At 31.3% G+C, this 9,956-nt stretch overlaps 1 protein-coding gene and 1 long non-coding RNA gene across 6 annotated transcripts in view; both read left to right on the top strand.

Annotated features, from left to right (window-relative positions):
- On the top strand, positions 1-1,883 carry LOC108663870. Its single transcript, XR_001929978.1, has 3 exons — positions 1-33; positions 920-995; positions 1,507-1,883. It is a non-coding gene; the product is annotated as an uncharacterized LOC108663870 (long non-coding RNA).
- A 7,974-nt stretch (positions 1,884-9,857) lies between these two features.
- The window catches only part of LOC108663867 (caskin-1-like), a 12,196-nt gene continuing 12,097 nt past the window's right edge, over positions 9,858-9,956 (top strand). For 3 of the 5 annotated variants that reach the window (XR_001929974.1, XR_001929972.1, XR_001929973.1), the window contains exon 1: positions 9,858-9,898. The gene's annotated coding sequence lies outside the window, so the exon portion shown is untranslated. The remainder of the gene's footprint in view (positions 9,899-9,956) is intronic. The other 2 variants (XR_001929971.1, XM_018129756.1) reach the window with 2 other exon arrangements.

Raw genomic sequence — 9,956 nt, 5'->3', positions numbered from 1 at the left:
GGACCTTCATTTGGACTCGAATCGGTAAAAGCTGTAGGTTTCCAGCTTCCGATGCATTTTGGATAGATATGGGCCCACGTGTCACTGTAAAAGAAATTTTATGCTTTGGTTATTTGCTTTATAGTATATATGAATATAATTATCTTTTACGCTATAAGAATTATGTACCGATAGTTTTATGAAAATTATTTTACAAGAAAATAGTTTATTTTATTGAATATTTTTATTATATTCAAATGATCAAATTTTCACTTCAAATAAACGTTTTAGATACTTAAATTTTTTTCTAAAATCATTAAATATATATTTTCGGCTTACCTACTACATTTTTAGCAAGTTTCGAGATTTTTGACAAAAATGACGAAAATGCCCCTGTGAGCAAAAAAAAACAAAAATATATGTTATGTTATGATTTGGAAATAATTTGTAATCTCTTGAATTTTGATATTTGATAATTATTGCTCACTGGAAAAGTGCGAAAGTTGATACAAGAGCCTTGCAAGGTTTCGATCGACATTTGAGGTGAAGAATGTTTGTCGAGGCCTCGCGGCGGTTGTCACGGGCCCGATGGGGAGTTCCGGGTCGTGACATGCAAAGCTAGTGTCTTCTCTAATAACATTTAATATTATACGCAAGTAATATAATTCTTCTGCTGTTGGGTTCACATAATTGATTATAACTATACATTTACCTTGTTTTCTCCTTTTCCATTTAAATTTTTGTTGGTGACAACCATATTCAATAGGAGAATCAGCATATACGAGGTGTTTACTATTTTTGTCAATTTGGTTGCAAACCATCCATTTAGTGAAAGTTGTTTTATTAATATATGGTTTATGTATAACTCTTGATATGCTTTCATTATCATTAAAATAAATGTTTTATTGTTCAAGTAAATGGATCATTAACCTTTGAACAGCTGGTTCTTTATGGTGTATTAAAAAAGCAAAAAGCCTCCAACATGCTTCATATGTTGACAAATATCTACAATCCAAGTAAGTTTTGATTTCATCTATTTCAACAAGTGTTTGTTGTCTATTTTGAGAAGTAGTTGATGAATTACTCAGGTTTAGTTGACCATTTAAGTGACTATTTTCGAGGATGACTCAAGCTTTATCTGGTTCTTTATTTAAATACTTGAATAGGTATTTTATAGCTCTAGATTGACTACAAATCTTTACATTGATGTGTGCCTGATATTTGACAACCAAATCAATATTATGAGGTACCACATATTTAATATCTAACTCAATATTGTTTTTGGTTGTTATACAATTAGGAATATTCCTCCTTCGATATATTGTGAATCCATCTTCATTAACTATAGTTCTTGTTTGAAAGTCTTTTGGATAGTATTTTGAACAATATCTTTTTACCATGCAAAGGGAATTTGGTTGTGTTGGGCCATATGGTCCATGAACCATGAATTTCGTCACAACTTGATAAACAATAGGATAACATCTTTGTCTAGCAATTTCGCTGAAATGATTTTGTCTCTGTCTTCAGGTGATGAATACTTATTGTCATGGTGGAGCCAAAAGAGGATGTACATGCGGCAACCTTCGTTTTTGGAATTCGATGGTATAAGTCTATGGAGGATGAGAGTTTATAATAATTCATTAGCTTTGAGAAGTTTCTAAGTTCTTTAAACGATGGGAAATGTATCACTTAATATAAAATAAACGACTAAAGGTGATTAACAATTGTTTATCAGCCATGGCAACACCAAAGTGTTTGTTCTTCATTAAATCATCCATTCGATAATGAAGTTTAATATTGAAAACTCTAGATGTTATATCAGGCCTATCTTCTGGTTTTTGGTTTGGTATTAAGCTCAACACAGCTTGAATTTCTTGCCATTTATAATTATATGTGAATGTGATAAAAAGTTCAGGACAACGGCAACACTTATCAATTGCCATGGAATCATGATAGTTTTGCAATAAATATCTAGGGTTACTAGTAAAACTTGAAGGCAGTAGTACTATATGTTTTCCTATAGAGCTAGCATTATTGTCCCTTTTTACAAAAACATCTTTTAAACCTGTATATAATTCAACTCTTAATTTTTTTTATTGTTTCTTATAAACAATAATCTCTCTTCTTCAATAATTACATATGCATCAACTATGAATTGCTAGAGTAGCCTACCACCTCTTAACAATGTATTTTTAAAAATTGATCATTATTGAATTATGTATAGATAATATTCTTAAATTGTTACATTTCTTCGTTTTGGTTTTCTTTTCACTAGTGAATGAACCTAACTTATATTAAGTGTATAGCCATCTTCTCCATGTGAAAAGAAGAGGATATTGCATGAATATAAATGATGTAATTCACTAATTCATTTTAAACCTTCAGTAACATGTTCAACTATAATAACTCTATGGCCATCATACTCTCCTAAATCACCTACTATTAGAGTAACTGTTTCAGATGCGGTAAGTAGTCTATAATTCAGTTGTGAATGATCTCAAGACCCTATAAGTCTTAGTCAAAAGGGAACAAAATTCGTAGTGTTAATCTATCCCTTACCACTTTAAATACTTTAACAATTTGATTATTATTATCTGGCATTTTCATCAAACCTTCAACAATCGATCTATCAACATAATCGGTGTTTGGATCATTGTAGTAAATTCCTAATCTATTTGAGATTTAATTCTGGGTATCATAAATGGAAAGTTAAGCAAATTTTGGTTTGTTTTCAGCTGTGAGTAGTAAAGAAATTGATGATTTGAAAAGAAATTGTCAACCAACAACCTAACATTTCCTACAAGATAATTAGGCTAATTGACCATAGGGAAACTTGGAATATTAGTGCTTGTTGTATGAGAAACAATATTAGGGAAACCACAAGAAGAGAGACCAGTAATAGGTTCAACTAAAGCCATTTCTAGTTCACCATCAACATTCACAGTCGAATAAACTGTGACATGCCCCCCAACAAGCACATGAAAAACATTGAATGCATGATCCTATTGTTGGACATGGGTAGGTAATTGAAAGTTTTGATCTAATAGAATATTCAATTGATTGTGATATTGAGTGTTAATTGTTAGAGATAGACAGTTAGCCATTAATTTTTTTTTAAGCCTAGAGAATTTTTTAGCCCTTAATATTTTTAACCTTTTATGTCTATTCTGTTTATGGATAATTAGTTTATCCATGACTAAGCATTCAAACAAAAGCTATAGATAAGGCACACAGCAAGCATATATTTTTATAGTATAAAAATAGCAACTTTTACTTATAATAACTTGCCTAAACAATATCTGTAATCGTATAGTCATGATTACATACATATAAAATGCAATGAATGACCCTAAAGTCTAATAAAAAAATTATAATTCTATAATCTCATTTTTTCTGGTTATGTTAACAATGGTTGTGTTATCACGAGATAGGCCAAATTTCGAAAAGAGGAAAAATCTTCCTCATTGGTAAAGGAAGGAAAACTCATACACAGCTCTCTAACCTTCTTTAATGGCGTATTTTGCTTTTAACAGATAGAAGGACTCATTTCTCTCAGAAATTAAGTGATTAATGACAGCCCAAAACATTGCTATTGCTTACTCATGAGAAAAAAAAGACCACAATTTAAAAAAATCATTGAACATGTGAAGATACAATAACAACAGCAGAAATACTTGCAAAATAATTGGCAAGTAGAAGGTTAACAAAACTTTCTAATCATCACAAATCAATAAATATGATCCTTTAATCAATAACAAATCATCACAAAATCTATGATATTCAGTTCACGCTTGGGTTACAAACTCTAGCTTATTCTGTAGCTGGTTAGGTTTTAATAAAAAATTAAGTTCAACATATATGTCCCAAAATTAAAATAAAATAGCATGAAAGTAAAAATTAGTCATCGTTTCATCACTGAAAGAAGGAAAGTCATTCGCAACTTTCTCATCTTGCTTAGTAACTAATTTTTAGTTGATTGCGTTGAGTGTTATTGTTAGAAATAGACAAATGGCCATTAATTTTTTTTTAAGTCTAGCTAATTTTTTAGGCCTTAATATTTTTAACCTTTTTATGTCTATTCTATATGTGTATTCTATTTATAGATAGTTTATCCATGCTTAAGCATGGAAGAAAAAAATATAGATAACGCACACAACAAACATATATTTTATAATAGGAAAATATTGCACGAAACTTATAATAACTTGCCCAAGCAATGTCTGTAAACACTTAGTTTTAAAAAAACAAATGAACAAATAAACACAACAAGTCGAAAAATAAAATGCTATAGCCAAAAAGTGAATTAAATTAAAATACGTTACAGTTTCTATCAGTGCCTTGTGGCAATAGAGAGTTTTATATTCACAAAAACACTGCAAAATCGAGAAAAAAATAATAATATTAAATTTCAGTTACCATTACAATTTAAGTAGAACTGATAACATGCAAAAGAGTCATAAACATAATCCCTATAGGAACAATTACATGGATATAAGATACAATCAATAACCCTAAAGTCCAATAAAAAAAATTTTAATTCTATAACCTCATTTGTCCTGGTTATATTAACAATAGTTGTGTCATCATGAGATATGCCGAATTTTGAAGAGAGAAAAATAATCCCAATGGAGAGAGTGATTGTTTTCTTACATAAATAGGACCATGAATTTAATATAAAAATCAAAATGTCTTTCTTACAATTAAAATAAGATAGTGTAGCCAATTTTTTTAAAATTCTATTATATTATTTGTTCTGGTTAAGTCAACAATGTTCGTTCTATCATGGGATGGGTTCAATTCCTAAAAGGGAAAAAATCTTTCTCATTACTAAAGAAAAGAAAGGTCATACGTGTATGTGTCACGGGGGTTTTCTCTTGACCCGTGCGACCTAACCTTTGTCTCCCTAAAAGGGGTTAGAAAGGCTAGCAGCCTTTTCAAGTTAGCTAGTTAGGATCAATTATGGCAAACACAAGAGAGTTTGAGAGAACAAAGAGAGAGCTTTTATTGATAGAATTTCTAATACAAGAGTCATTAGTCCTAAATGAGGGGGCTCAAGGGGTTTATATAGCTTAGGACCCCTTGGAGCCGTTACAAGGCAGTCCCCAACGGTTAGGGGCTATTTTGGCCTTTGCTGGGCCCCTCTGACGCACCCCTGGCACTATTGCCAACGGTAGGCAACGGCTGCCACGCAGGCCTCGGGCTGGCCAATGCTTCCCGCGCTTCTGGCAGTTCGCCTGGGCAGTTCAAGCGCTCCTATTGCGCCCTAGTCTGCCAGCTCTACTGTGCGCCAATTTCCTACGCACCTGCGAGCCCCGCTTGCATGCTGGCCCTCGCATACTGCCTGTCCGCTAGCTCGCGTGCCCAGTCTGCCCATGGGTGCCGATGCCTCCGAGCCTCTCGACGCCAAGTAAGGGTTCTAGCCCTCGTGGCTCGCCCATCTTCAAGCTGGCTTGCCCACTCCCTAGCCTCAAGCCTTTGCCATCGGGCTGTCCCGTCTTCCTCCACAAAAGGGGCGTGACATATGCAACATGTTGATCTTGTTGAGGACCAATTGTTCACTTAACAGCAAGAAAGATTCATTTCTCAAAGAAATTGGACCATCGATTACAACTCACATTATTGCTACTTATAACGTTAAACAGTATAAAACAATAACCCAAAACTTCATGCATAAACCAAGGTAATAAACGAATAGCAAAAAACAAGTACATGAACATAATAGTAAATAACTTAACAAAAGGAAGATAAATAATATATAACAAAAAAAATAGCAAATCAAGCTTTTTGAACATACAACAACTTAATTACTTATAATGTTTATGACTACTAAAACAGCAAGTCAAACACAACCTTTGGAAAAGAAGAGGATAAATGAAGAAATCAATAAGGACAAATAGTGTTAAATGAAGACAAATTAATGGTACAAATATGAAAAATCAAATATGTAAACCAAAGTAATGATCTTTCTTATAATAAAAAGAAATCAAATATAAAATGAACCATTATTCCAAAATCAAGAAACATCACGCTTTTATTAATAAGAAATCATGACATTAGTCTATCAAATGAAATAATCAATTTAGACCTTATCGGCTTGAAGCTAAATGTTTTCAACATGTACATACTTTATTTTCAACCAACTATATATATGCAGAGTTAAGCCTACCCTTTTGGTTCTATATGTAGTTAATGATCTTAATAGCATTATTCATCTATGTTCTTAGGTTAAAACCAGATTATGAAAGGTTTGGGAGAGACCTTAGTGGGTGCATATCTAGGACGCGTTATGAGCATCATTGTAAAAAAGAAAAATCTAAAATGTTCTATCATAAAGCTTTTTTTTTTTTTGCATCTCTTATCTATCGATACATGCCCCATGTAATTGTGGATAAAATACCATATCAATATTCAATTGGCATTTGTTTTCTAAGTTCTTGCTTACCAAAATTTTAGAAGGATAAGCACTTTTTTTTTTCACAACAACCATTAGGTTACTAATTATCCAAGCAAGCAAATAGAACTATACTCTAAGCTGTCTATCATTTTTCACTTGGACTTAAATGGTGAAGATCTTAAGAGATATACAGATGCTAGGCTTTATGACAGATTTGTTTTAAATTGAGCTTTGGACAATGTTTTGCAAGTAACAAATGGAGAATAAGTAGTTATTTATTTATAGACTAACATGATCAAATATTGGACTGTCTTCGCTTATCTCTTGTATTCATAGTTTTCTCTAAACAAAATAATTCTAGCCACCAATCCAACTTGTCATCAAAATGGGTGATCATGATGATATATTTAGTGATCAAGATCTCATCAAATGTTCCTTAACCTAGGTTTTATTTTGGCATCGATATAGCACTTCACTTTTTTTTTTTTGAAAAAATGCCTTTGTAATTTGTATTTCTTAAATATGTTAGTGTACTTATGGACAAAAAGGAAAGCATGGTTTTGGATTACTCCATCGATCCAATGATCGTTAACAAAGTTTTCCAGATGTGACTTTGCTCAAAAGTTGTAGAGGAAGGGAAAATTATAGAAACCTTTTAAAGTTGTTCCCAGGACATTGAAGGGGTAATAAAAGATGGAGTTGTTTATGTTCGTTCAGGCAAGATAACTCATACCATTACTACTCTTAATGTTAAATAGCATAAAAAATAACCAAAAAATTCATGCATAAACTAAGACAATAAACAAATACCAAATAACATGTACATGAATCTAGTAGCAAATAGCTTAACTAAAGGAATGTAAATAATATATAACACCAAAAAAAGAACATCAAATCAAGTTTTTTTAACATATAACAACTTAATTACTTACAATGTTTATGATTACTGAAACAACAAGTAAAACATAACCTTTGGAAAAGAAGAGGATAAATGAAGAAATTTGTTAGGAAAAATAATGTTCAATGAAGGACAAACCAATGGAACAAATTTAAAAACATCAAATATGTAAACAAAAGTAATGATCTTTCTGATGATTAAAAAAATTCAAATATAAAACTAACCACTATTCCAAAATCAGGAAACATCACGCTTTTTATCAATAACAAATCATCACAATACTCTATCAAATAGTATAATCGATTTAGACTTTATTGGCTTGAAGCTAATTGTTTTTCAACCAATAATAAATATACATTCAACATAATTGTTGAACAAACTCAATATGAAAACAAAAAACATCATTATTTTATCAATAACAAATCCTAACAACACTTTATGAAAGAATATAGTCATAACAACATTCTTTTAATTTAGGGTAAAATACTCCCACTCTCCAAAGTTTTAATCGAAATTCGAAACTGATCTATTAGTTTTTGAAATAGACACTTCTCCCCAAGAGTGCAAACACCATTAATAGAGATTATGAAAACACTAAAATGCTTTTTCTTTCTTTATTAATTTAAAAAATTATTATTATATTTTTTAAAAGAACAAAAAAAATAAAGAGCCTTGATCCATGCTCCCTAGCTCCCCAAGAAAAGGGAGCACCAATCGGCGCTCCCTAAATGAGAATTTTTTTTAATTAATAAAAAATAAATAAAATATATAATAGTAATTTTAAAAATTAATCAAGGGTAAAATTATCTTTTTCAGCTTGTCACATCATTAAGTTGACAGAAACACTAACGGTTGACTAACGACTTGACCTACGTGTCTAGCGAAAAATATTTTTTGAGGCAAAGTGTCCATTTTTAAAACTAATAGATTTTAATGTAATTTCAATCAAAACTTAGAGAGGTAAGGGTATTTTATCCTTTAATTTAAGTTTGTTCTAATGATGACCTCAATAGTGTTTGTCACGTTTTCCAATTGATACTATTTGTGGCAACTAAAATATATATTTCAATTAAGAAAATGTATTTTCAACATTTTAAGGAAACTCCAACTTTTTATTAGTCAACTCATAATTCTATAAGATAAAGGAATTGACAATGTGACACAAGTCACAATAGGTTTCTGAGAGACAAGCAAATGGGCTCAAGCCAAGTTGTTATCAATTTGATTTTGGAAAAAAATAAAAGCCAGAATTCATCACTGATAGTTGCCTATACATCCATTAAAAGGCATGCTAAAACTGATTATGAGGGCTCACTTGGAAATTATACAGTCATTAATAGTTAACGTCCAATTTTTAAGCTTTCTAATCATAATTGTCATTATTGTAGGCAATTAATCAATCCTTCCACTATCCTCTTTATTCTTTAAATATCTACAATACATTTATTTTAAACATTGCTCATAAACCTTTCTTCTAGCCCATTTTCAAACTATTTGTGGGCTCACTTGGAAATTATACAGTCATTAATAGTTAACGTCCTATTTTTAAGCTTTCTAGTCATAATTGTCATTGTTGTAGGCAATCCTTCCACTATCCTCTTTATTCTTTAAATATCTATAATACATTTGTTTTAAACATTGCTCATAAACCTTTCTTCTAGCCCATTTTCAAACCATTTGTACATTCATAATAATTTTGAAAGTAAACCCCAGAAGTACCCAAATTTTAACAATGAAACGACCAATAAATATCATGTTTCCTAGCTCTAGTTATTGTCACAAATTGATGGACTTTGTCCTGATGCCCATAGCCCAATTTGTGCTGTTAAAAAGAACAAAACCAAATTATATTACGTAAGTTAGATGTAAAGCTTGACCTTATAAAATGCTTTTCATGACATACATGTGATGATAGCATGATTGCATGCTAGGAGAGTCCCAAAAAATTTACAAAAGTAGGTATTATACCAAGAGGTACAACAAAGTTGATTTAAGCCTCGAACTAGATCAAATAGGAATTTTAAGGTGAAATAAAGAGCTTCATAGTTCAGGGATGACTCAAAACTGTAATTCGGAGTTTGAGGATCAATTTGGAGTCAAACCGGAATTTTCACTATTTAGGGGTAAAATGATCATTTGTCACTTGGGAACAAAATGAGAATTTTTAGAAAAGATTTTTTTACCCCATTTGACTTATTGGAGTATGATTTGAGTATTGGAGTATGATTTGAGGTTGAGAAGTGAAAAAAATTGTAATCCCGATATTTTTCGGAGCATAAGGTAAAATGGTAATTTTACCATCCCATGGGTAAAATTGTAATTTTACACACCCGACACTTGTCCAACACATGGATTTTACCTAATTTTATCATGGATAACTGAAAGAATTTATATGGTGGAGAGAGAAAGCTTAATAGTTAAGAAATAAAAAATGGACCAATGAAATGGTGACACATGGCATATTTATATCCATTTATTTTTTTTAGCTTTAAAATCAGCAAAAATCAGCCTATTTTCTTCATTATGGCCGGCCAAAGCATGAAGTGAAGAAGAACAAAGGAAGAACAAAACCTAGGTGGGAAAATTGAAGAAAAAGTGTGAGATTTCAAGGGATTAAGCTAATAAAGGTAAAATTTCTTGATTTTGACTTGTGATTTACACTACCCATGCTTTCTTTTTCATTTT

The sequence above is a fragment of the Theobroma cacao genome, unplaced genomic scaffold (genome assembly GCF_000208745.1).
Source record: "Theobroma cacao cultivar B97-61/B2 unplaced genomic scaffold, Criollo_cocoa_genome_V2, whole genome shotgun sequence".
NCBI classification, from domain to species: domain Eukaryota; kingdom Viridiplantae; phylum Streptophyta; class Magnoliopsida; order Malvales; family Malvaceae; genus Theobroma; species Theobroma cacao.
This window is presented reverse-complemented; position numbering and strand designations above follow the sequence as displayed.